This window comes from Mirounga leonina, unplaced genomic scaffold (genome assembly GCF_011800145.1).
Source record: "Mirounga leonina isolate KUSES-001 unplaced genomic scaffold, KU_Mleo_1.0 Mir_170, whole genome shotgun sequence".
NCBI lineage: Eukaryota > Metazoa > Chordata > Mammalia > Carnivora > Phocidae > Mirounga > Mirounga leonina.
The window spans coordinates 21,682,176-21,709,278 of record NW_023270433.1 but is presented as its reverse complement, the minus strand read 5'-3'; the positions used below and the strand labels follow the sequence as shown (position 1 = coordinate 21,709,278).

The window sequence follows — 27,103 nt, the reverse complement described above, 5'->3', positions numbered from 1 at the left end:
CTTAAGACTGAAAATAAATTAGCAGTACCGAAGAAAACTCCAATAATCAGGCTGTTAAGTCTGCAGACCAAAAAGAGAGAGAAATAAGAGCTTAATATCAAAATTTTCAAATTTTTTCCACCCTCATTAGCACTTCTGGTTTCAGATTTCACTGCCAGCATTACCGATAGCGTATGGAAGCTTGTTTTTGTCACATATGTGAAGATTTATTTAACTTGAAAGCCCTCCCCAGTTCATGCAGATTGAAACCATAACTAAACACCTTGTCACATGTTTCCTATTGTGAATAGGCATACATAGCTTTCCAAAGAATAATATTCCAGTGTGCAGATTTTGCCCAGACTTTCAAAAGGTAGATTATAGATCTTGAGAAACTAAAAAGCTTACTTATGATTTTTAATCAGGAAAAGACTGTTCAAAAGACTGTTCAAAATAAGACATGGAAAACGACTCATTCTCTGGAAAATAGGAAAATAAAGCTTTGGAAAACCAATTTCCCCTTTTCTTTGAGCCAGATTCTAAAATCTGTGGTAAAAAGATATTACATGAGAAAAAAAAAAAATCTTTTTTTCTGTATTCAGTAGTCCAAATAGCAAATGAGATACTTTAAAGATACAATTTTTGCTTTTGGGGGGAATGGAATGGTTTCCTAAATGTCATTAGGATTTTCACTCTGCCTTGTGATCAAATCTTTCTAAAGTCCCTACAATCTGATATCCAAACATATAAAATTCAAGGCAATATAACAAAGGAATTAAGACTATAGGCTCTCAAATCAGACAGACTTGAGTTTGAATTCTCTATTCTACTTACTATCCTTACTATCTTTGAACTATTAACTTTTATGAGCCTTGCTTTTCTTATCTGCAAAATGGGACAAAATATGGCCTGTTTCATACTTTCGGAGTTACCGAAAGAATTAATGAAATAATACATGGAAACCACCTACCACAGAGTAAATGCTCAAGCACTGTTATTAGTGATTCCAGCTATGAATGTGATTGTGATCATGGTAAGTAGCATAGGTGGCTGTGAGTGAGTCTGGTTTCCCTTTAACACCACTTGCTTGCCTGGCACACAGTCACATAATACCTCCTTCTTATATATTTTATAACAGACTGATGAAAGGATGAGTTTTAACCTGGATCCACACTCTTAAAAGTCAAGAAATGTAATGACTCTTCTCTATTCCATTTGATCTACCATCCTTGTTCCTTCAACTTTCTTCCCTACTTTCAGAAACAAGAGAAGGAAAGAATGAAAAGACTTGGTGACAAAAAGGAGAATGTTTTTGAGGATTTGGACATTGGAGAGCATGAGGTTTACTCCTGAGAGAGTTGAAACTGGGTAACATAAAATGAAATATGAAGGACAGCCAGCCCAAGTGAGAAGAAAACAAATCCTGACATATATATGTCAAGCATTGGTATGACTTACTGAAAAGCCAGTCTAGCAGCTACTTTTTGCCCCCTACACTCCCTAATTGTGCCTTGAGCCTTTTCCATCCCTTTAAAACCAACTCCCTTCGTGTGCTAGCTGTATTTAAAAAGTACTGCTGAACAAAAAGTTTAATTAACCTGGTAAATTACAAACCAAGAAATGATGACAACAAAGAAGGTACCAGCAACATTACTGGAAGACTGACAAGGGGGGCAGGTTCGGGTAAGTTCGGTGGACCCTGAACTACTTTGTAGTCTTCACCCAAATCCAATCCAAAAAGGAAATCTCAGTCGCTTCTGTTTTCATACAGGGCTTGATGAGCATGTTTTGTCAATTATTATCAATGACTGACCATGACATTAGAAAATGTTATTTCTTCAAACTGAGAACCTGGCACTGACCCTTCTCTGTTGTGCTTCTCCATCCCCCGCATAACTATGCCCCTTCACCTCTGCTTTTTCTTCTTCTTCTTTCTTCTTCTTCTTCTTTTACTTTAGGATTTATAAAATCCTTTGAAACATGTTGTTTCCAGATGTAGGTCCCAAGTGCCCTGTCATTTACTTCCTGTCCAAGCACAAAGCAGATGGAATTACACAAGTTTGGCCTTATGATTCCACCCTCCAATGCCTTCATTAAACTTCAGGATTTTAAAAGAGTCTGCCCAGTTCCTGGCAGGGACCTTTCCATACTTCCACCCCCAAAGCTGTAAATTACTACCTCATTAAACTCAATTGTAAATGATTAGGTGTCTGGTATGTACTTTCCTTTCCCTGCAGCCTCCTTGGAGTAATTACTGCATCCCAGGCCTCCCTCCTTAACTTAGCACATTATTCAAGCAGGGCAGTGTTTGAGTAGCTCATTGAGGGAGGAGGTTTTATTTCTCTGAAGGTATTATAACTCTATCTTTTGGTTCCAAAAGCGGGAGATTTGTGATCTTTCAGTTGCTGTGGTGCAATCTCTCTTTTAACAAGAGAAAGCTGTAATCAATAGGCCTTTTTCAAGAATTCGTTTTTCTTTCTACCACACAGGCAGTTGGAACTACAGAACTTTGGTTATTTTTCGGAGGATCAGTGAGATAATTGAACATTTTTAAAAGGCTGCTGTTGTTGCCATTAATGTTCATAGGTAAAGATCACCAGGGAAATATTTACAAGTGGGGTTTTTTGGGTTTTCTTTTCTTTTCTTTTTTTTTTTTTTTTTTTTGAGACAAAGAGAAACAAAGGTAACTCAGGTAACCAATGCCTAGTCACTTAAGTCTGATTCTTTGATTACATTTGTTTTACAAAACCTTGAAGAGTCTGGAAAGGTCGTGGGTAAAGGGTAGGAGGGGGAGAGAGAGGAGGTGGGGCTGTCACACTGAATAAATAATCTATCCCAAATTCCCAGCCTGGTTGCCACCAAGTTAGCAGGAAAGGTAAAACTAATATTCCCTGAGGGGCAAAAGCTCAGAAGGTCAGTCCTCTTTCTTATGGAGATTTTGCCTCTTTAGTTGATTCATTGGGTTGAGTGTTAAGATTTTTCACTGCGCCTGTCTTGGGCTTCTCTGCCACTTGTTTCACTATAGTCAATCAGTTATACTTCACTATGTCACCAGAATATAGGTAAAGATAGTGACTTGTCATATGGAGAAAGGAAATGAGGGCCACTGAGCAAAATGCTTTAGCTGAGGTCAAACAAGTATTAGCAATACGGTCACTGCTGAAGTAGAGTTTCCACCATGTGTGAAGGAAAACACAAAAATTGGTAATGGAATGGATCATCATTCATTTCTAACTCAGCTTAGGAATGTGTTCTTGGGTATTATAGATGATCCTAAAGGAGATTCATTCAGATTTGGACATGACACACAAGGGGTAGACTAGGTAGCTTAGGTGTTCATTTGTCTGCATTCATTTGTGTGTGGAGAAAGTTCAAATGAACTTTGCTTGGGAGACCACTCTCTAATTGGGATGGAATAAAAGGGTATAACTCGGTCTTGGTTCCTAGCCTAGCACCTTGGAGTGGACAGCAGGAAAGAGGTAAAGGAGCTATTTCCCCAAGGAAGGAAAAGGAGCATAGGATTACCCAGGTGACAAAGAGTAACATATAGTCAGGAAGGGTGCGGGCTCCTCCCCCTGCCCACACACAGCATAGCTTTGATTTGGTGAGGACTAAAGGAACTGCAGCGTCCCTCAGGCACCCCAAGGGCCTGAGGAGTGCCATCTTTTGTCAATGTCATCAACGGTGTCATGGCAGACACCAGCAGCAGTGATGATGCTGAGTTACAATTCTCAGGAAGTTTCATAAACATCAGATATCAAAAGGGTGCACAGGGTCGAACAACACGAGCTAAAGTAAGACACCACAGAACCAACCAAGTAAAACTTGGAAAGGCTGGACACCCTTTGTCAGTCTTATGCAAGTGCCAATAGAATTTATTACTATAATCATCCCATCCAGACCTATGGTCTGGTGAGTTCTGGGAACATCAATTTACACAAAGGTACACTATTTAAATTAGTACCACAAAATGGGCACAGAAAAAATTAGCTAGTGAAGTAGACTGAATGGAAGCAAAGCAGGTTTGTAAAATACTTCATGTTAACTGTGTTTTAGGCAATTCACTCTCTAATTTTTTTTATTCCTTTTTAAATTATCATTTAAAAGCCTGTTCCAATTTTTTTTTTTTTTTTAGATTTTATTTATTTGAGAGACAGACAGAGATAGTGAGAGAGAGCACAGTGGGGAGGAGAGAGAGAAGCAGGCTCCCCACAGAGCAGGAAGCCCAATGCGGGACTCGATCCCAGGACCCTGGGATCATGACCTGAGCCAAAGGCAGATGCTTAACCGACTGAGCCACCCAGGCGCCCAAGCCTATTCCAATTTTAATGTTATTTTTCCCCCATAGAGGAGAAGAAACAAAAAATGATGTATGTCAAAAAACCCTACTGTAGGGCTGCATTTTTATATAAATCAGTACCAGGCAAAACTAATCTATGATAGATACCACAGTGTAATTACTTCTGGGTTGGGGCTATTGACTGGGAAGGAACATAAGGAAACTTTCTAGGGATAAGAACATGTTCTCTACCTTGTGTAGTGGTCATAAGGGGTATACACATTTATAAAAATTCATTGAGTTATAAAATCAAAATTTGTACATTTTACTATATTAATATGCCTCACTGGAAACTGTTAAAAATGTTTATTGCGTATATATTGCCTATTCTTGACTTCATATACTTCCACAAAGAAAAAAATTGATAGATCCAAAATACTCATGTTGCTGTCTTGCTTAGAGTCATATTATTTTTTTTTTGAGAGAGAGAGTGCATGGGGGACAGAGCGGGGAGGGTAAGGGAAGAGAGAGAGAGAGTGTGTCGTGGGGAGGAGCAGAGGGAGAGAGAGAATCTTAAGCAGCTTCCATGCCCAGCGCGGAGCCCAACACAGGGCTTGATCTTACAACCCTGAGATCATGACCTGAGCAGAAATCAAGAGTCGGAGGTTTAACTGACTGAGTCACCCAGGCACCCCTAGAGTCATATTAAATATATAAGTTAACCTAAGAAGAATTGATAATATATTGGGTCAACCTATCAGAAACACATTTTATCTCCATTTATTCATTTTTAGTTGAATACTCTGTCTACATATTAAATTTTTTCCTGAGTTAATTTAAAAAGTACTTTTGTAGAAATTTTAATTATATATTTTTCCATCATACTCACCAGTGAGTTGTTGCTCCTATATAGGAAAATAATAGTATAGTTATTTTAACTAACTTATTTCCATTATTTTCTCTCTAGAATTTGCTGTTGTTTTGCTTGTTTTCATTGAGAATATCACTAAGAAATAATGACAGTATTCCCTTGTTCTTGGCTTGAACTACCAAAAAGCTATTTTTAAAAAGCGATATACAGTGCCATATGTCAATTATATATCAGTAAAAATGAAAGGAAGAAAATGACAAAAGCTAGTATTCCTGTCCTCTTTGTAGTCTTGATAAAATGCTTTTAGCATTTACCACTAGTAGGATGTTGATGTTAGATTGAGAGAAAGATTCATTCTCATATTAAGATATTATCATCTATCCTTAGTTTTCTTTGAATTTTATCATAGATGGGTATAGAATTTTGCATCTCCAGGCATAGAAAATAGGTAGAGAAAATTCATCTCAACAATTTATTAAAATGTTCAAATGGTTTCCTTCCTTTGACCTGATAATACCATGATATGTTATGTTAAAAGAGTTTCTAATATTCCAGGGCACCTGGGTGGCTCAGTTGGTTAAGCGACTGCCTTCAGCTCAGGTCATGATCCTGGGGTCCTGGGATCGAGTCCCAACATCGGGCTCCTTGCTCACTGGGGAGTCTGCTTTTCCCTCTGCCTCTGCCTGCCACTCTCCCTGCTTGTGCTCTCTCTCTCTCTGTCAAATAAATAAATAAAATCTTTAAAAATAATAATAATAAAATAAATTATTCCAGATTCCTAGAAATCATATTCCTTTCAATGTAGTTCTACATTTGGTTTGTGAAGAATTTAGGTAGTTTTTTTTCCCTCTAGAACTGTAAATATATAGCTTTATTTTTTTCACAAGCATTTTAGGTCCATTTTTTGCCTCTGTAATTGCAAATAGAGAATTTTTTTCCTGTGGCAAGCATTTCAGGAAGTTTGGCCTCAGTGATCATAATTTTAATTTTAATTTTGTATGCTTTGTCAGATTTTGGTATCAGTGCTTAGCCAGCATTGAACAATGAATTGGGGAATTTTCCTTCCTTTTATGGAATCTAGAATAGTTCATGTATTGTGGCAATTGCCCGTTATTGGAAGGTTTGAAAAAACTCACACATAAAAATGACTCAGGTCTTTATCCATCTTGGAGAAAATTCTTTTTGAAGGTTATTGGTCTATTCAATTTTTCTGTATCCTGACTCAATTTGAGCAATATATATTTTCCTACAAAACTGCCAGTTTTGCCAGCTTTCATATTTGTTAATATTAAATATCATATTCTCTTATAAATTTTTTATAATTCCATTATTTAAAGTTAGATCCCATTTTAATTCATAATACTATGTGTTTTGTACATGGCAAGCTAACTTTCTTGGCGGTTTCTGTTTTATCTGTCTTGATTAATTTCTGCTTTTACCTTTAATCCTTTTCCCTTGCTTGCCTTAGATTAATTTGATTGTTTTCCAACTCTTTGATGATGATAGCTTATTTTCATTCTTTCTGGTTTAATAGAAGTGCACTGCAAGAACACATTTTGGATATACTTTTAGCTTCCTTTATGTAAGATCTTATATTCAGTGTTCTCATCATCATTTCCAATAACATCAGCTTCAAATTTTTTTCCTACTTAACTCAAGAAAAGAGACATATTAGTTAGAAGTCAGGTTTGGCTGCCGTGAGAGGCCCTGAGAGTGGCTGAAATCAGGAAAATATCCATGTAGGAGCCTAGGGCTGAGGGCAGCTTAGTCTTTATCTTGCTAAGATATATACCACCAGTTTCCATAGTATGTAGTTTCCACATCAAGATTTCAGATCACTGAAGTAGTCCTTAACATCATAGCCATATTCCCGTCCACAGAAGGAGAAGAGGGAAGGAAAGGACTAACAAAGTATACACGGCACATTATCACTGCCATCCCCATTAGAATTTAGTCACATGGCCACATCTAGAATCAAGGGATCCTGACACATGTAGTCTCTCCCTGGTGGGCCAGGTGCTAAATTAAAAATTCTATTACTATGTAAAATGGGAGAACAGATAAACAGGGAAAAAGAATCAATACCTGCCAGAGAGTTTTAAAAATGTTTCCAGCAAGCTGATTTAATTTTTAATTTCTAATTTTGTTTCATATCCCAAACAATGGGATATGAATTATTCCTAGTTTTTAAATTTATTGACAATTGTTTTAATTGAAGTATACTTGGCACACAATGTTCCGTTAGTTTCAGGCATACACATAGTGACTGGGCAAGGCTATATGTTACACCATGCTCACCAAAGTGTAGCTACCATCAGTCACCATACAACACTATTACAATACCATTGACTATATTCCCTATGCTCTACCTTTTATTCCTGTGGCTTATTCATTCCATAACTGTAACCCTGTGTCTCCCACGTTCCTACACCCATTTTGCCCATCCCCCCACCACCTCCTCTCCGACAACCATCAGTCTGTTCTCTGTATATGAGTCTGTTTCTGCTTTTTGTTTATTCGTTGTTTTGCTTTTTAGATTCCACATATAAGTGAAATCATATGATATTTGTCTTTCTCTGACATTTTGTTTAGCATATTACTAGGTTCATCCATGTTGTCCCAAATGGCAAGACCTCATCCTTTTTATGGCTGAGTAATATTCCATTGTATATATATACCACTTCTTTATCCATTCATCTCTCAATGGACACTTGCATTGCTTTCATATCTCAGCTACTGTAAATAATGCTGCAATAAACATAGGGATATATATATATATCTTTCAAATTAGTGTTTTCAGTTTTGTTGCGGTGTGGAGATAAATATCCAGTAGTGGAATTACTAGATAGTATGCTATTTTTATTTGTAGTTTTTTGAGGAGCCTCCATACTGTTTTCCACAGTGGCTGCACCAACTTACATTCCCACCAACAGTGTGCAAGGGTTCCTTTTTCTCCACACCCTTGCCAACACTTATTTCTTATCTTTTTGATTCTAGCCATTTTGACAGGTGTAAAGTGATATATCTCATTGTGGTTTTAATTTGCACTTCCCTAATGATGAGTGATGCTGAGCATCTTTTCATATGTCTGTTGGGCATCTGTATGTCTTCTTTGGAAAAATGTCTATTCAGGTCTTCTGCCTATTTTAATAGGATTTTTTTTTTTGGTGTTCAGTCACATAAGTTCTTTATATATTTGGATATTAACCTCTTGTTGGATATATCATTTGTAAATACCTTCTCCCATTCAGTAGGTTGCCTTTTCATGTTCTTGATGGTTTCCTTTGCTGTGCAAAAGCTTTTCATCTTGGCGTAGTCCCAATAGTTTATTTTTGCTTTTGTTTCCCTTGCCTGAGGAGACCTATCTGGGAAAGTGTTGCAACAGCTGATATCAAAGAGATTACTACTTATCTTTTCTTCTGGGAGTTTTACAGTTTCAGGTCTCACATTTAGGTCCTTAACCCATTTTGAGTTTATTGCTGTGTAGGGTGTAAAAAAAAAAAAAGGTTGAGTTTCATTCTTTTGCATGCAGCGGTCCAATTTCCCAGCAACATTTATTGAAGACTATCTTTGCCCCATTGTATATTCTTGCCTCCTTTGTTGTAGATGAATTAACCATATAAGTGAGGGTTTATTACAGGGCTCTCTATTCCATTCCATTGATCTATGTGTTTACTTTTGTGCCAGTTCCATATTGTTTTGGTTACTACAGCTTTGTGGTATATCTTGAAATAGTGTGTTGCTCCAGCTTTGTTCTTCTTTCTCAAGATCGCTCTGGCTGTCCAGAGTCTTTGTGGTTCCATACATATTGACATTTTTTATACCTTAATAGATGATCAGACATTTTTTAAATACCCACAGACAATGAAAAAGGATGTGTTTTCTCTGTAGGGTACAACATTTTATGCATATTTATAAATCAGCTCTCCCATCGGTTTCCCTCCATCCTCACCTAAAGCAGTTTACCTGCCAGTTACATTCCTCCCATAACCAATATTTCTGCTGGTTTCCTTTTACTTGCTTTCTAGTTTTCTTCAGCTTTTCTGAATAGATGCTTAGAGAAGGCAGAATAGAGGTAGAGGCCAGCTTCATATATCCCATCGTCATAATTCTGTAAAATAGAACTTATTTTAGAAATGGCTAGTTTGCTATTTTTCACTGATATTAATAAGAACCTTGGACAAATATGCCTCTTTAATGAAGTACTAGGGACTACATTTATTCAAATAATAATTTGGGCTATCTTTCAAGTTGTAGTTTCACTATAAATTCTGATTCCTAAAAAAATTTTTAACTAAATTTCAATAATATAATTTGCGGTTGTTTTTTTTTAAAGATTTTATTTATTTGAGAGAGAGAGAATGAATAAGAGAGAGAGAGTACAAGGGCAGGGAGGGTCAGAGGGAGAAGCAGACTCCCTGCTGAGCAGAGAGCCCCATGCGGGACTCCATCCTGGAACTCCAGGATTATGACCTGAGCCGAAGGCCGTCGCTTAACCAACTGAGCCACCCAGGCGCCTGGGGTTTTTTTTAATTAAAATCTTGGACGCTACTGTACCATGTAGCCAAAAATTTTATACAGCCTTTCTATATGTTCCAGTGCTAATAATAAACATTGTTCCATTATTATGGCATGTTTCCACTATTTTAAAATTTTTTAATTATATCAGTATTTATTTTGTAAATTTTAAAAATTGTATATTTTTATAAATTATAATTTCAAATATTGCCTAAGGAATTACATAATGTTTTCTAACAAATCCAAAGTTTTTCATTTTATAAAATATAGCTTTTTGTAATTAGGGTAAAACTGGAAAGTTAAAAATGAGATGTAGGTCTGCAGCTGGCAAAGAAACATGCTCAAAACTCTGTAGAGTTAAAAATTATAGAGGCTGAATTCTTAGTCAGAAGATGTTTTCCCAATGTCAGGTTAATAATTTTGTGTCTGGGTTCAACTGTGAAAACAATAGAATTCCAAGATGGGATTGTTGTGGGGGAGGGGAAAAAGAAAGCCAAGAAGGGCGAGGAGGATATGATTTTAACATCTGAAACTCAACTTTATAATAAGAAACAGAGGAGACATGATGTCATACTATAGAAGGTAACTCCACTGTATTTTTTTTTTTTCAAGTTGGCTTGACCTGAGGTTTTCAACAAAGTCCACATGGAAAGAAGAGAGAAATCCATATATTCCAAGTTTGAAACAAAGACTTAAAACAGGGGATTTCTCACTCATGAATTTAACATGCTTGCATTTAATGCAGACCAAGTAAAGCCACCTTATTATTGCCTCTTCCTGGCCTCCTTCCCCCAAGTCTGTTAACCTCACTCTGAATCTGCAGGATGCTGTCTGGCCTGGGTAGTCGCCTGACCACTAACCGAGGGAGGAGGTTCCTTCTTTCCCACTGATGGAAAAGTCATCTATTGTCTTTCATCGACTCTAAAGACTCAGGTTTGGTTTACTGTGTTTAGTTTTTTGTTCTTGTTTTGTTTGGTTTTCATATTCTACCACCTCTATAATCAGGATGGATCCTACAATCAGGATGGGTCTTACAATCTATGATGCTTTGTGGTTTGATTGGCAAAGGTTTTTGTTGTTGTTGTTTGCATACCTGCTTGCTTTTGTATTTTCCTTAGTGGAACATAAAATAATGCTGCATCCATTGCATATGTTGTGTTAGAATTTACAAAATATAATAACTCTAATAGGGGTGACTGATGAGGCACAAGGGCTTTATCTGCTTTGTTTTGCTTGGCTTTGCTTTTATTCTGGGGTGACATCTTTTTTAAAAGATTTATTTATTTATTTATTTGAGAGAGAGAGAGCATGAGAGGGAGAGATGCAGAGTATGAGGGAGAGAGAGAACCCTAAACAGACTCCCTGCTGAGTGTGGAGCTCCACATGCGGCTTGATCTCACCACCCTGAGATCATGACCCAAGCTAAAACCAAGAGTTGGATGCTCAACTGATGGAGCAACCCAGGTGCCCCCCTGGGGTGACATCTTGATTAAAGAAGACACCCAGAAAGGAGCTCCCTAGGAGCTGGTCTGTGTTCAGTGAAAATTCACTTCTGTGGCTGCTCTTGATTATGCAAATATAAAGCTAGCAGTCACTTTTCACCTGGGGGAAGGCTGCCCATCTTCCCCGAAAGCTCTAGGTAGGAAGTGTATCAACTTGCATAAGAAGCCCAGAATCTACAAAGAGGAAAGGATGCAGAATGCAGCCCCTGTCCCTCTAAAAATCCAAGGCCAGGGAAATGTGGGATGAAACAGGGTGCCAATGAGCAAGAGATGCTGGAAGAAAGTGACAAGTACACGAAAGGAGAAAACATTGAGAGGAAACAAGAAAAGGCTGTTTTTTTTCTTGAGTAGGTGGTGCAGCCTGAAGCCAAGCCTAGGTTTTAGGGAGAAAAGCAGCGGGTGGCTAGGACAACAAACCCTACGTACTTGGCCACTCAAGCATGGTGCTGAGCTGTTTGGAGAACAGTGACCAAGCCCAGATCGCAGGAGCCCAGCCAGGAACCACGGCAGCACTGGCAGGAATCCAAACCTTTACGAGCATTGCCTCAACTGCAGACAGGCACCCACTGGCTGAGCAGGACTAGCCTTGTAACAGCAACAACACATGGCAGAAGCCAAAGCAATGGCACCCATAAACCGACTCAACTTGCTAGTCCCCCTTCTCCACCTGGTGCTTGAAAGTAAGACTGACACCCTCTGGACTGGGTATGGCCCTGCATTCATGGAAAATTAATGGAAAAGGAGGACACTTGCCAATCTTTGTATCCCAGCTGCTAGAGCTGACAATTTGCCTACCAAGTACTTAGTACCTGTTACAAATCAGGCACCACAGAAGAAACTTTTAAAATGTTCCTGATGATGGGACGCCTGGGTGGCTCAGTCGGTTAAGCGTCTGCCTTCGGCTCAGGTCATGATCCCAGGGTCCTGGGATCGAGTCCCACATCGGGCTCCTTGCTGAGCAAGAGGCCTGCTTCTCCCTCTGCCTTCCTCTGTCTCTCGCTCTCTGATAAATAAATAAAATCTTAAAAAAATAAAATAAAATAAAATAAAATAAAATGTTCCTGATGATCAGTGACAAGTTGTAATTATTCTAAGGAAGTCACAAGGGTTTAAAAAAAAAAAGTTGTCCAAAGACAGAAAGCTAGTAAGCAGTGGATTAAAAATTCAAACGAAGGCCAACCTGACTTGGAAAGTCATATTCTTTTCACAGTATCATCCTGACCATCTCTGGAAAGATGAGAATTCTCACAAGGTCAAGTTCCTCAGAGATCATCCACAGTAAAACTGGTTGTTTTACTCGGGATTAGAGAACATAAGCCGCGTTTGGAATATGGAGAGGAAATAGCTGGGCCTAGAACCAGCCATCCATTCCAGTGATGCAGAAGTCTCGAGTCACATTTTCTTGGGTTCACTGTGAACTGATTAATACAAAGCTTGACAAATTAAGGAGTTCCTGAAAGTCTCTAATGAGACGTTTTCTGAAAAACAAAGGGGACCTTGACTCTGCTTCCTTAGGAGGAAACACACAAGATGCTATAGAGAAGTCCTGAAAAATCTGTCTTTCAGAGTCTTGCTTCTTAGGTCAATAAGGAAAGGTAGAGGGGTTTGTCACTAATCTAAAATCCATCTACTTGGTTGCCTGAGGGGAGGCGGCATGGGGGAACAGGCGAAACAGGTGAAAGGGAGTGGGAGATACAGGCTTCCACTTATGGGATGAATAAGTCAGGAAAATAAAAGGCACAGCAGAGGAAATATAACCAATAATATTGTAGTAGCTTTGTATGGTGACAGATGGTAACTACACTTGTGGTGAGCATAGCCTAAGAGAAATCGAATAACTATTGTACACCTGAAACTAATGTAACATTGTATGTAAACTATACTAAAAAAATTTTTTTAATAAATAAAAATAAAATCCATCTACTAAAGGATTGATGGGGCACCTCTAGAACTTCCTGGATATTGAACTTCTTAAGGCAAAGAGACCACTAACACTTTTGTGTTATTTTTACATCTTTTTTCTGGTTAAAAAATATGATATGGGGCGCCTGGGTGGCTCAGCTGGTTAAGCGACTGCCTTTGGCTCAGGTCATGATCCTGGAGTCCCGGGATCGAGTCTCGCATCGGGCTCCCTGCTTGGCGGGGAGTCTGCTTCTCCCTCTGACCCTCCTCCCTCTCATGCTCTCTGTCTCTCATTCTCTCTCTCGCAAATAAATAAAATCATAAAAAAAAAATATGATATGACTTTGTGTAAATGGTGGAATAAAAACAATTTCCATGAACAAAAGACAATATTTGATATATAATCTTCCCATGAAGTGATAAGAAAAGTTACCAGTTCAAATTACTGTTTCCAGTCATAGCTAGTAAAAAATCATCATTAGTACCACACATGGAAATAATTGTATATCCTTCTTCTGCTTAACATTACATCATGAGTTTTCCCCTAGCCATTACAAATTTCCAGAATGTGCCAAGCTTGTGATTTTGGGTATGGGCCATCAAGGATTCTAATCATGGAATAGACACTAAAGGAACATATTGCCTGCCTGCCTGCCTGCAAATAAGTTCAGAGGAAAAGGCAACCAAAGTCAGCAAGATGAGGGCATGCTTGAGAGGCAATGGAAACTTGAAGTATTATTTCAAAAGGTATGAGTAGAAAAAAAAAAATAAAAAGGTATGAGTAGAAAACAACAAAAAAAATCAGAAAACATCTGCTCCAAACATTAGGGAACATGGGTTAAACTATTTAGGGATTTAAAACTCTATAGAGATTTACTGGGATAATGACACCCAGAGGGAGGGAATATTTTATAAACAGGGTGATTACATAATTTATCATTAAATCTGGAACACTATTGATAATTGCACTGGGACAATGGTAAACCAGGACATTCCTAGGGAAACTGACACAAATAGTTGCCTTATTTACAGTTCCTTTATAGCCGATCAAGAAGATATGAAGGTGAAGGGTTCTTAAGGGCTCCCAGACTGCTTGGATATTATTGCATTGGCAATGGGTACTAACAGGGGCATCAAGAATTCTGATTCTGATTCTGTTTCACTGTTTTGGCTATGCTACTATTGGAAGCAATGCTTCAATATCATAAATACATACACACACACACACACACACGCACACACACACGAATGGTCCAGTGGGATTCATGAGGCAGATACTAGAAATTTCCCTAGGGGGAGATGGTACACAAATGTCCATTGATTATATAATGTTTTTTCAGTGGAGACTGTATATTACATAAGAAACATTCATTATACAGTATTCCTAAGGTCTCTGCACTGTTGTGTTAATCCATTCATCCCAAAGCATCATTATGATTCCAGGATTTCCTTATGTCCTTTTTCCATTCTCTGTCACAGAAATGCTAAGCAGAGAATGAGATTTTGCTGGGATGAGTGAATGACAAAGTAGTGAAAGATGGGGTGGATTTGTGTGGAAAAAGCACCTGGATTCCCAAGGTTGTGGGACTGGCAACTCCCACCATGACTCCTTAGAGACACAGGGAGCACGTAACAATTTGCCAGCATGAGACGTTAATGTGATGGAGGCAGAGAGACAGACCTCCCAGGGTCTGAATTAAGTGATAAAAGGTTTATTAAAATTGCTGGGAAGTTTTTTTCCTAACAGAATGAGGACAGGCTGAGAAACCTAACCCCAGCCAAGGTCACGTCCAAGGACCAGTCTGGCAGACTGTTGCTGTCGCCAGCAAGACAGGCTAAGCAACCCGCCCAAGGTCCCACAGCTAAGAAGTGGTAGATCTGGGATTTAAACCTGGACAGCCTGATTCCAGACTCTTCACTACCCAATCCAGATATGTGGAATTTGAAAAATCTACTGTACTGGGGCTACGTATGATATCTTCAGGGTAGTGGGAATGACTGCTTCAAACTCTCTTGCTGGCATTTTTTTATGACCTTGTGTTTAATCTGAATGCTCTCTGAACTACTGGCTCTCTAGCATGTCTTGTCACTCTCAGGGCACAGTGAGGACATGGACCAGAACAATCTTCTACCACATCCTGTCTAATGTGTATAATAATACACTAACAAAAGAGAGAATGCACGAGTGTGCAGCAATATTCACTGGCAGTAAAAATTGATGAGAAATCTAGGGTACAAGATGGGGAAATGCTATATTTGTCATCAAAATAAAGGAGACAAATAATTTAAGTGACTTGATAATCAGTTTAATTAGGCAATCGGACGTCACGGTTTTAAATCAACAACACTCTACAATTATCCTTCTCTAAGTAGTATTTTGTCGACAATCTTGCTCTCTTTCTTTCTCTCTCTCTCTCTCTCTCTCTCTTTCCCTGAGCATTATTTCAAAGTAAAATAGATGATCCTTTATTTCTATGGCATATTTCCTGTTCCTCAATAACTCAGCTCTTTGGGAGGAGTAAATGTATAGTATAAATTCTATTTTGTCTTGCCAGAGTGAAATTCCAGTGGTCTACAACTTTTTTCTGTGACAAAGCTTTCTGGCTGAGCGCTAACAATCTTCTTTATAAAAGAGACCAGGAACACGAAGAAGACCCAAGCTAAACAATGAGCACACAGTTATTAATCATGATAGAACCCAAAATATGTTTGACAGAAAGGATGCACTCCTTTTGTTATATACATGACCCTGAAACGTCAATTTCTCAAAAATTTTTCACTGAGATTTGTTTTTTTTTTTTAAGATTTTTATTTATTTGAGAGAGAGAATGAGAGAGAGAGCACATGAGAGGGGGGAGGGTCAGAGGGAGAAGCAGACTCCCTGCTGAGCAAGGAGCCTGATGCGGGACTCAATCCTGGGACTCAAGGATCATGACCTGAGCCAAAGGCAGTCGCCCCACCAACTGAGCCACCCAGGCACCCTTCATTGAGATTTGTAACAGTCACATCGACTTTCACCAGACTAATCTGTTATTTAGGGATGCCAGATTAAATATTTATAAAAGTAGAAGAAATTATTCACTAGCCTTATTTTCTTTTTAGGATAGAGAGTGCCTAATGGTGTGTGGAGCACATACATTTTAAGAAATAATCTATATCCTTTCACATTCTTGAGTAATTCTGGGAAAAGATTATTTTACACAGAGAACTGTCTGGAAATTTCCCTTAGTCTTGAAATGCTCTCTGAACAACGATTATACTTTTGAGAATTTATACACAGTAAGATTTCACAGCAAATATGGCAGCACCCAGAATGTTTGCAGTTGAGGATAATTATCACAGTATACTGCAGTATTCTGCAGATTGCAGAAGAGAGAGCATCTTTGTCATTAGAACAGGACTGTTTGGTAATACTGAGGCAGAATGACATGGAGATAAAACAGAGAATTTGGAGATAGACAGGTCAGGGCTGAAAAACAGATAGTTAAGAATGCCCGTATGTCCATCTGTAAGCCCCTGACAACCCTTCGTCTACAGGGATAAAAGTACTTCCTTCCACAGGGATACTATTTCAGAATGAGTGAAGAGTCTGCAAATGGCCATGAGCTGCTTTAAAACAAGGGTGCACTGTAAACATCAAATTATTAACTCTTCTATGGGTCACAGCTCATTCATTCTTGGCCGAGGGATAAATACGATAGTGTTTACCCAGGATCCTGAGTGGACAATTAGCCTAATAATATACTGGAAGCGTTCAGTGTTTGCAACCTGGCTTGGAAATTCTGTTTTTGAAGTTATAGATTATTTTAGTCTTAGCGATTTGGCTACTCTGGTTAAAGTAAAATCTCATTTCCTGTATTCATTTATTATTGCTGTTCCTTCAAATTCCAAAAAGGATTTTAAGAGACTTAAAAAGAAATGAAAGAAAAGACTAAAAGAGACATTGTAAGGAAGTGGTAGAATAAGTAATTATGTAAGAAAACTATGTTGAGAAAAAAAAATTTTTTTTAAGTAGGCTCCACACCTGGCATGGAGCCCAAAGCAGGCTTGAACTCATGACCCTGAGATCCTGAGATCAAGACCTGAGCCACCCATGTGCCCCGAGGAAAAATATTTCAGTTGAACACAAGACTTAGATATTCCCACCAGATAAAAGGAAATATAAGACTTTGGTACAAAATGGCATCTACTTAGCAACTTCTGTAGCAATCTTTCCTGAAAACATTCTAACACTGTGGTGAAGATTCAGAAAACTATGAAAGCAGCAGTAAGATTAATAGACACTATAGTGAAATGTGTGCCAGGAAAGGAATTCCAACTGACTAAAATGTCAATGGAGTTGGATTGAGAAAAAATAATCCAGAGCTTCTCAAGCCTCATCAAGTGGAAGAAAGGACTCAGCTTAGTCGAAAAATGACAGTAGAGACACTTCATCCTTCTTCTGCTCTCTTTCTCTGGCTCCACACAAGGAGAGCTGTGTCACAAAGGCAAAAATGGGGAGAGCCTTGATAAGAATGTGCAATGCCAGCTCTGATGTTTCACATGCTCTTTGGTTCATAGAGTGGAAATGAGAGAAAAGCACGCCTTGTTCCAGCATAATGCACTCTATAAATGTATGGAACATGGTGCCATTTTGGCTAAGAAACACCCAATAAAAACCGTGCCAAGAGTCAAGGAGAATCCACTCATCTTGACTAATGAGATAAACACCAGTTTTGAGTAGGGCTTTCCATTGATTAAATAGAATAAGAAGGGGCACCTGGGTGGCTCAGTCGGTTAAGCATCTGCCTTTGGCTCAGGTCATGATCTCAAGGTCCTGGGATCAAGCCCTACATGGAGCTCCACATGGGGCTCCCTGTTCAGCGGGGAGCCTGCTTCTCCCTCTTCCTCTGCCTTTCCCCCTTGCCCCCACTCATGCTCTCTCTCTCTAATAAATAAATAAAATTTTTTTAAAAAAGAAGAAAATGTTTAATATCAATTTTTTCATTTAACATTTTTAAAAATAAAAATATTTTAATTTAGATGTTTAATTAAAATTTTAAATTTAAAATTTTTATTTTAAATTAAAAATATATATATAACTTCAAATTTCTTCCAAAACAGAAAAAGAAAAAAAAGGTAAACAGGCCCTGTGGAAAAAATAATGTATGACAAGGGAAACGTATTATCAATCTGATGATCTGAAAGAGACTTTCCTATCTTTGAAAATGATATTTGGTGGGAAGTAAAGGATAACTTTATAAAACTTGACATCTTCAATAGGATGCAAGGCAACAGAGCAAATATGAAAGAAGAACAGGAAGAGGTGAAATAGTGCAACAAATTGAGAAGTCAGGATAATAATTAGAGATCAGCAGGGGGTTGGAGAGACAGAAGAACAAAAAGGAAACTGGTACTGAAATAGCAGAATTAAGATCTGCGAAGAGAAGAAATGATGTGGCAAAGAGAGCAAATGTGGAAATTAACTTGCAGAGTCTTCCAAAAACATAGCTGTAAAGGACAATGAGCTGAATAGCATGTGGGAAGTTATAAATATCAAGGACTTATATGACAGTCTAACCAAGGAATTAATGATGGTCACACCTACGAGACCAGAACAATTTTAAGTCATATAACTTTTCTGAGCTTAAAAACACAAAGATTAGAATATTTCATATCAAAAGTAATTAACATGTGAAATTATGTGAAATTACCAAAAAGAGACCTATGCCAAAATTTCTGATTTACAAGGATAAAGAAAATATCCTGTAAGATCGAGCTCCACGCTGGGCTCCATGCTAGGCGTGGAGCCTGCTTAAGATTCTCTCTCTCCCTCACCCTTTGCCCCTCCCGCTCTCTCTCTCTCACTCTCTCTAAAAAAAAAAAGTATATATATACACATATATATATCTCCTTCAAGCTTTCTGGGGCACAAAGGAAATTTAAAAGACAACAGCAACAACAACCAAAAAAAAAAAAGAAAAACCCTGACATTATGCTGGCCTGAAAATTCTCTCCAAAAAAAAAAAAAAGTGCCAAAACAAAATAGAAAAGTCTATAGGATTTTCTGGAGGTAAAGTCCTAACACAAGAATATTATTTCCACATGAGTAGTTATTCCTGTGTGAAAGAAAGAAAAATCATCATTCCAGATGTACAAAAACCCAGAAAATAGAAACACTGCCTTTTTTCTTAGAATAAATTTTTCCTAATTATGAAATGTATCTAACAAATGTATTATAAAAAGAATATTCAAATAAGCAATAGGAAAGATGACAATCACCCATGAGTCTACCACCCAGGATGACCTTCCAGTTTCAGTTTCAGGTAGCAATATGTCCCAAATTGTTGCCCATCTCATTAAAATCCTCCTACAGCATCATTCACAATGTTGGGATTAGAAGTTAGAGTTCATTCCAGTGAACTCCAATATAGAAAATAATTAATTATGGATGTGCCACCATTTCTCTAACCTATTCCTTGTGACCCAAATGTCCATTTGGTCAAAAGTCCAACACCTTTCCCCAAGATTTTGCATATTACTAGGGAATTAAAATTCCAATGTTACCTCTGGCTTTGAGCTCTAGCTTTCCACCAAGTTCACTTAGAACAGCCTTGGCATATACTGTATCTGATCCTGTCACTTCTCTGCTACAAGCCTTATAATAAATACTTTTCTATTGCCCTTGTAATGAAGTATAAATTACTCAGCTTGACTTACAAATCCTGTCTGTGCCTCCAGCCTCATTTCCAGACACTGCCCCTCCCACTGTCTACTCTCCTCCTTTCTCTTCCGTTTCAACCACAAGAACAATTGATTTTAGTTTCCCAAACAAGTCACATTCCCTCTTTCCTCTAGACCTCTGGCAAGTTGTTGAACAAATATTTACTAATCTGTATTTCTAGGCACCTTGCTAGAGACCTAAAGGGCCTGGTCTTAGAACAGACAAAGCAGAATATGTAGCAAGAACACAGATTTTAGTATGTCTAAGAATTTAATATGTGACAAAGTGGAAACATAATGAATTATCTAACAGATATTGTGTGAGAACACTGGCTTCTGTTGGGAAGAAAAAAAAGTCAAGAATCATAAAGATGAAAGCCCCACCTAATACTACGTATAAAAATTAATAAGCCAGATTTAAGAACTTAATGTAGCCGTGAAACCCTTAAAAACCAGAAGATGTTACAACTGGTTATTTAATTGATCTTGAGGTGTGGAAAGAATGTCAAAGCATATAGCAATAGAGGTATCTTTAAAGGAAAAATTTAACAGATTCGATAACATAAAAATTAAGAACCTTGACAATTAGGGAAAACAAAGAGCAAATAACAAACTGAGCAATATAGTTTGAGTTGTAATGGAGATTTTGTATTTTAGGGGACTCTCAGCTCACTCAGAGGGAAGTTCCAAGTTCTTACAACCCAGAAGTTCCATGGCCTCATCTCCTCCACTCTTATACCCTCCCTGCCAACTCCCTTGACTCATGGCCACTCGAACTCCTTCCTGTCATTCAACCCATCCTGCATGCTTCTACCTCAATGCCTTAGTCCTCGCTATGCTTTCTTCTGGGTTTCCTCTTTCCCCGATTACCTGTTAATCTTGCTTCTGCCTTTGCTTCTTTCCTATCGCTGCTGTAACAAATTACCACAAGCTCAGTGGCTTAAAAATGACATAATTTATTATCTGACATTTCTGAAGGTCAGAAATCTTAAAATCCAGGTGCCAGCAGGGCTGCATTCCTTCTGGAGGCTCTAGGGGAGAATCTGTTTGCAAGCCTTTCTCAACTTCTAGAAGCTGCCTGCCTTCCTTGGTTCATGGCCCCTTCCTCCATCCTCAAGCCAGCAGCACAGCATCCTCAAATCTCCCTGACTCTACTTCCCCATGTTGCATCTCCTTCTCTGACTGACCCTCCTACCACCCTCATATAAAGACTCTCGGGCCCCCGCTTGTAACAATCCCTTACATTGGGTCTAACCTTCCCATCTCAATGGGAATTAAACACATTAAACACATCTGCAAATCCCTTTTACATGTAAGGTAACATATGTATGGGTTTCAAAGATTCACACATAGAAATCTTTGGAAGGGTCTACAAAATTCCCTTCAGATCTTTGCTCAAATGTTACTTGATCAAAAAGACTGTGCTACACCTAAATAAAACAGAAAGAGCTTCTGTTCCACCCCTAAACCTATGCCTCTCACTGTATTTTATTCTTCCGTGTAGTACTTTATACCAACTAATTTATGCAATCTCCATCAGGCCAGGGATTTCATATTATCTACTCATGTATTCCCACAGCTAGCAGAGTGGGAAGCACATGGTAGGTGCTCAATACATTTTTGCTGAATGAATAAATGAACCAGAAAAAAATGAAATGATTTGTTTCTAGGGCAAACAAGAAAAATACCAGAGATGACAAATTCTATCTTGTATCAAGAAAGAAAGAATGAAAAGAAAGAAAGGATGGACTGCTTCTTCTCGAACAGTTGTTGAATCGTGATAGTTCCCTATTATTGGTCTGTAAAACTTTCCCTAAATCATGCATGAGGTTTTCTTCAAATTTGGGCCAGCACAGTGTAAGTCACTGTAATGATGGCAAGATGTGAAAAGTCTATACTTTCTCAGGAAAAGTGTCAATTCTTACATGTTCCTCCTGCTTCCATGGTAACCTAAGGAAGGTAACTCTAAGCAAAATCAAAAAGGGAGAAGGAATGTTGAGCCCACATGGCCAGGTCACAACAAAAGTCTGTTCCGCTGTGATTTGTAGTCTGTTATTCAGCAGGAAAGAATCTTGGAAAAACAAGCATCTTGTTCTTGGAATGTCAGAGAGAATCAAAATAATTCAAAATCCAATCAGTGGCTTTGAACGAAACATATATTCTTTTCTCCTGCTAGATTTGGACAATAATTCCTCCCTAGTAGATTTTGTAGAGCTGGAGACTACTGGAATAACGAACAGTTCTAGGAAACCCTGAATCACACTGGCTTGCTAAGAGTTGGGGATGGTGCAGGGCTATAGGGGGAGACCATGGGAGAGGATGGAAGACGGAGCAATGTGGGAAATGCAAGAGTGGATTCTGGCAAAGGACTTGTCTGCTCTGGGATTTGCATAGCAGAATAATGACACTTGAAACCTTTGCTTTTATTTTTCCTTAAAAATGTACGAAGCCACATGATTGCTACAGTCACTCTTGCTGTTAAAAAGTATCCCAAGGTTTAGTGGTATAAACTACAATCATTTGATTTTGCTCACAATTTTGAGGGTCAGGAATTTGGGAAAGGCTTGGCTAAGTCTCTCTTTGGGGTCTCTCATGCCATTGCATTCAGATGTCAACTGAGGCCGCAGTCACCCAAACACTTGCCTGGTGGACATCCAATTTGGCTCAACCATGTAGTTGGCAAGTGTTTACCTCTGGCGGGGTCTTTATTGTATTCAGTATATAATTATTGAACACATATCACCTGCTAAGCACTCTGCTAATTAATTAGAATTATTATTTATTAAAGTAGGAAAAAGGAAAGAGGGAAGAATCTATTTTAGTTTGTCACATTCCACCCTAAAAATAATGTTCTTTTTGGCATGCAGATAAACTGAGTGGTTCACTCTGGCTTTTGTCCTCCAAAAGTTCAAGCACTTAAAGAGAGAGCTTAACAGATTAGGTTCGTAAATCAGTGTTTGGGAATAGCAGGAAGAAGAGTGTGGGGCTTTCACTCGCTTCCCACCTGATCTCAGAATCATGTTCCCCTGGAAAGAGTGAAGAGCAAAAGAAGTTGAGGAGATCTGCGTGGGACTTAGCTCCAAAGTGGGGCCCCAAAGCAGAAGAGAGAGCCATGTGTTTCCCTCAATATAGCAATTAAGTGGGGGGTCTCCGAGTTGGGAGAGGCTATGCAGAAGACACGGGGCTTTCAGTACGGTCCTGAGTGGTCCAATGACCAAGGAGCAGGGAGGCCTCCCACTAATACCTCAGTTCAGTGTAAGCCCTCTTGAACTTCAACACAACCCCAGGAGAATTGGAGTAGACCTCACAAAAGCTAAAGATAGATTTTCTATCTGCCAGACATGATAGAACTAAAAATAGAAATCTATTTAAGTAATCATGGGGCTCCTGGGTGGCTCAGTCATTAGGCATCTGCCTTTGGCTGAGGTCATGATCCCAGGGTCCTGGGATCGAGCCCCACATTGGGCTCCCTGCTCAATGGGGAGCCTGCTTCTCCCTCTCCTCCTGTTTGTGTTCCCTCTCTCACTCTCTCTGCCAAATAAATAAATAAAATCTTTTTTAAAAAAAAAAGAAATCTATTTAAGTAATCAAAAGTAAAACACAGCTCTTCTTCATCTTCCTCCTCCTCTTCACCACACTCTCTACCTCCGTGGTCACACTGTTCCCTCTACTTCTGTCTATGTGTGTGTCCAGTCTCCCTTTGCTTCTCTCTTATAAAGAGAGTTGTAAAGGCATTTGGCGCCCACCTGGATAATGCAGGATAATCTCTTCATCTCGAAATCCTTAACTTAATCATACATGTAAAGATCCTTTTTCCTTATGTAATATTTACAGGTTCCAGAGAGTAGAACCTGGTATCTTGAGGGCTATTATTCTGCCCATCCCACCCACTAAAGTATTTGGGGGTAATGGAGCATCAGGTTGACAAATTTCTCTTAAATATTTAGAGAAAAAGAGTTATTTGTTCTATACTTCCAATTTTTTAATAACTTTGTTTCCAAATAAGCAAGATAGTTCAATTTTAGTCTGAGACTCTACCCACTGCATGATGTCTACTTATACGTAGTTACATATACAAACTATAAAGAAATTTAGATTATGTGACCAAGGACACAGAGCCTCTTCTGATCTACTTGCTAAATAGGGAAGCAAGAGAATTTTTCTACCGCTTTTGTGCCAGATTTTAGAGGAATGCCCCCCAAAAAACTCTTCCATCCCTCTCTTTCTCTGTCTTTTTTTTTTTTTTGAGAGAGAACGTGAGCACGTGAGCAGAGGGGAGGGGCAGAGGGAGAGGGAGAGAGAACCCCAAGCAGACTCTGCACTGAGCACAGAGCCCTACCTGGGGCTCAATCCCACAACCTAGAGACCAAAACCCGAGCCGAAACCAAGAGTTGGCCATTTAACCGACTGCGCCACCCAGGCACCCCTCTTGCATCTCTCTTTTTAAGTCAACTTTACTCGTGTGTACTTTATAATAAAATGTATAGCTATTCAGTGTATACTTCAGTGAATTTGATAAATGTATGCAACTGTGTAACCACTATCCCAATCAAGATATAGAAAATTTCCATTGATCCAGAAATTTTCCTTGTGCTCCTTCCCAGCTCAATTTGGGGATATTACAAATTAAGTTTACATGAATGTTCATGTTGAAGTTTTTATGTACATGGCTTTTCATTTCTCTTGGATAAGTACCTAGAGTAGAATTTCTAGCTCATAGGGTGCATGTATTTTTAATCTATGCCCTCTTTTGAGGCCAATACATTATTCATAGGGGGTTCTTATTCTCTACATTTTCCTCAGCAATAAGTTGATAATAATCTTTAACCAGTTTGACTATCCATTCCTTTCTTACTTGGTATGCCAAGCCAGTGTTCCTTTAAACAATCTTTAACCAGTTTAACTGTTCCTTCCTTCCTTGGTATGTCCCACTTTGGCCATTGCTCCACTTGTTCTTTGCGGGTATATTTAGTTCTCACTTCATGGAATGTATTGCTGATTCTTCATGCTTATCTTTGCAATTTATTTGGTGTTTATGGAAGAACGTGCTTCCCTCCAAAATTCGCTATATGTTGCGGGTTGAGGTATGTGATGCTGCAGCTCCCTGTGTCTCTATCCCGAACTGACTCTGTCAATGGCCTTTTTTTCACAGGTAATTCTGTCCTTTCAAACCCAATGATCATCCTTTGGGGCAATGGAAAAAAGAATAGAAACGCTCCTTTCGGTTCTTCAGTATGTGCCTGAAAAATGTCGTGGTGCTTCTTTGCTAACCCCATTGATCACTTTTCTGGGTGAGTATGCTACTCACATTGCCATGTAATCCCTTCATACATGATACTATGTAGGGCACAATTACTATGTTAATTGAAGCTGTCTGCATTTAATTCCATCAAAAATTATCTCATGACATGAGAATACTATGAAGAATTATTCACAAACAAAATAGAAGTAAAAAAAAAAAAAAAGAAGTGAGAAAAGGCAAACATGTCCTTGTACTGAGCCTGACTCATCTCCAAATTTGTATGCTGAGTATGGACTCTCTCCATATACCACTGAAGTCATCAAGATTATTAGAATGTCCTAGGATTAGGATAGACACCAATGGCCTAAGTAATTAAAAGACAGCATAAAATCTCTTGGACTACGATGGAGGTACATCCACCATGCTTTTAATAAATAAACCAAATTGCTTTACCTGATTATCCATTTCCTTCTTTAGTATTAATTTTACAAGGAAAAAATGAAGATCTTTAAAAGAAGCCTTTTGAAGGGGCACCTGGGTGGCCCAGTTGGTTAAGCAACTGACTCTTGGTCTCAGCTCAGGTTATGATCTCAGGGTTGTGCGATTGAGCCCCATGTTGGGCTCCACGCTCAGTGCAGAGTCTGCTTGAGTTTCTCTCTCCCTCTCCCTCTGCTCCTTCCCCCATGCTCTCTCTCTCTAAAATAAGTAAAAGGTGAAAGATTTATGCGTTTTGAAGAGAAACCGGAGTATCTCTCTCTAAAATAAATAAATAAATCTTTAAAAAAAAAAGAAAGAAAAGAAGCCTTAAAGATGTAATTTGTAGCAGCCTTTGTCTTTAAGGAAAAAATTCATTTTTATAATATACTGTTTCACAAAGTGGTTTATGATAATGTCTAAACTGTTTAGATTGCTTTGGAGACACATTTTCAGCCTTCACTTAAAAAAAAAAAAAAAAACAGTTAGCTGAACCTTGTATTACAGTAACTCAGTGACCCATGGATCCTTTGCACTGTGGGCTTACAAATGGTTTCTTTTGCATTGTCATTGTGAAATTTTTTCCAGTGAACTTTGTGCAACACAATGAATATCCACATTTGGGATATAAGACGCCAGCTTGGCCCCCAAACTCAATTATGTGAACAACCATTATTTCTTAAATATTGATTTAACATTCACAGTGAAAGTATGCATGATTGTGTGGCACGACAGCCCACCAGTCTAAGACAAGACCATCCTCTGGATCTAGATAAATAGGCAGAAATAAAACCAGTGTTCTATGTCTGTGACCTTTTAAGACTAGTTGTTAGATCCTCATTTCTGCTTCCTTCCACCTCCTCTTCCCCAGCTCTTGGGGTTCCCAGAAAAATTTCTGGTTGGCTCTAGAAGTCTCCCTGCCATGGCCAAGTTACTTCCTCATAGCTTGTCTCATTCAGCCACGGCGGCTGCCTCTCCTAAGTCCCTGCCACCCCCGTTGCTCTGCAGTCCTGAGCAGCAGTAAGAGCAAAAGACAATGAGGCATTCCCATCCCAGAAATGGGTTGTACTATTGTCAGAAACCCTGAGACCCCTGGGTATAGCTGCATACTCATTAATGGCTTTTTCTTATTTCTACTTCCTAGGATGTGGCATATCAGATATCCATAAAGAGCAAAGGAGAACTTTCCACATTTTTTCAAAGCTAAGAAATAAATGATCACATAATAAGCTAAAAAAAATTGAAGCAGAAATGGAAAAACAAATTATATGAGCTAAAGACATGGATAAGCTATAAATGTTATAGTGGTTGATCTGCTAATTGCTTTTACTACTCTGTCTATTCCCCTAGATGAAAAGATTAGTGGGGCACCTGGGTGGCTCAGTCGTTAAGCATCTGCCTTCAGCTTGGGTCATGATCCCAGGGTCCTGGGATCGAGCCCCGCATCGGGCTCCCTGCTCAGCCACAAGCCTGCTTCTCCCTCTCCCTCTCCCACGCCCCCTGCTTGTATTCCCTCTCTCGCTGTGTCTCTTGCAAATAAATAAAATCTTTAAAAAAAAGAAAGAAAGAAAAGATTAGTAACACTGGAAACTTTCAAGGATGACATTCAAAGGCCTGGTAGTTTGAGGGGTTAT

General features: G+C 38.7%; 1 protein-coding gene across 2 annotated transcripts in view; it reads right to left on the bottom strand.

Moving 5' to 3' along the window:
• Positions 1-27,103, bottom strand: part of LPAR1 (lysophosphatidic acid receptor 1) — a 296,026-nt gene that overhangs the window by 229,063 nt on the left and 39,860 nt on the right. Inside the window, exon 2 of one of the 2 annotated variants that reach the window (XM_035016077.1) lies at positions 9,082-9,240. The gene's annotated coding sequence lies outside the window, so the exon portion shown is untranslated. The remainder of the gene's footprint in view (positions 1-9,081; positions 9,241-27,103) is intronic. The other variant, XM_035016078.1, reaches the window with a different exon arrangement.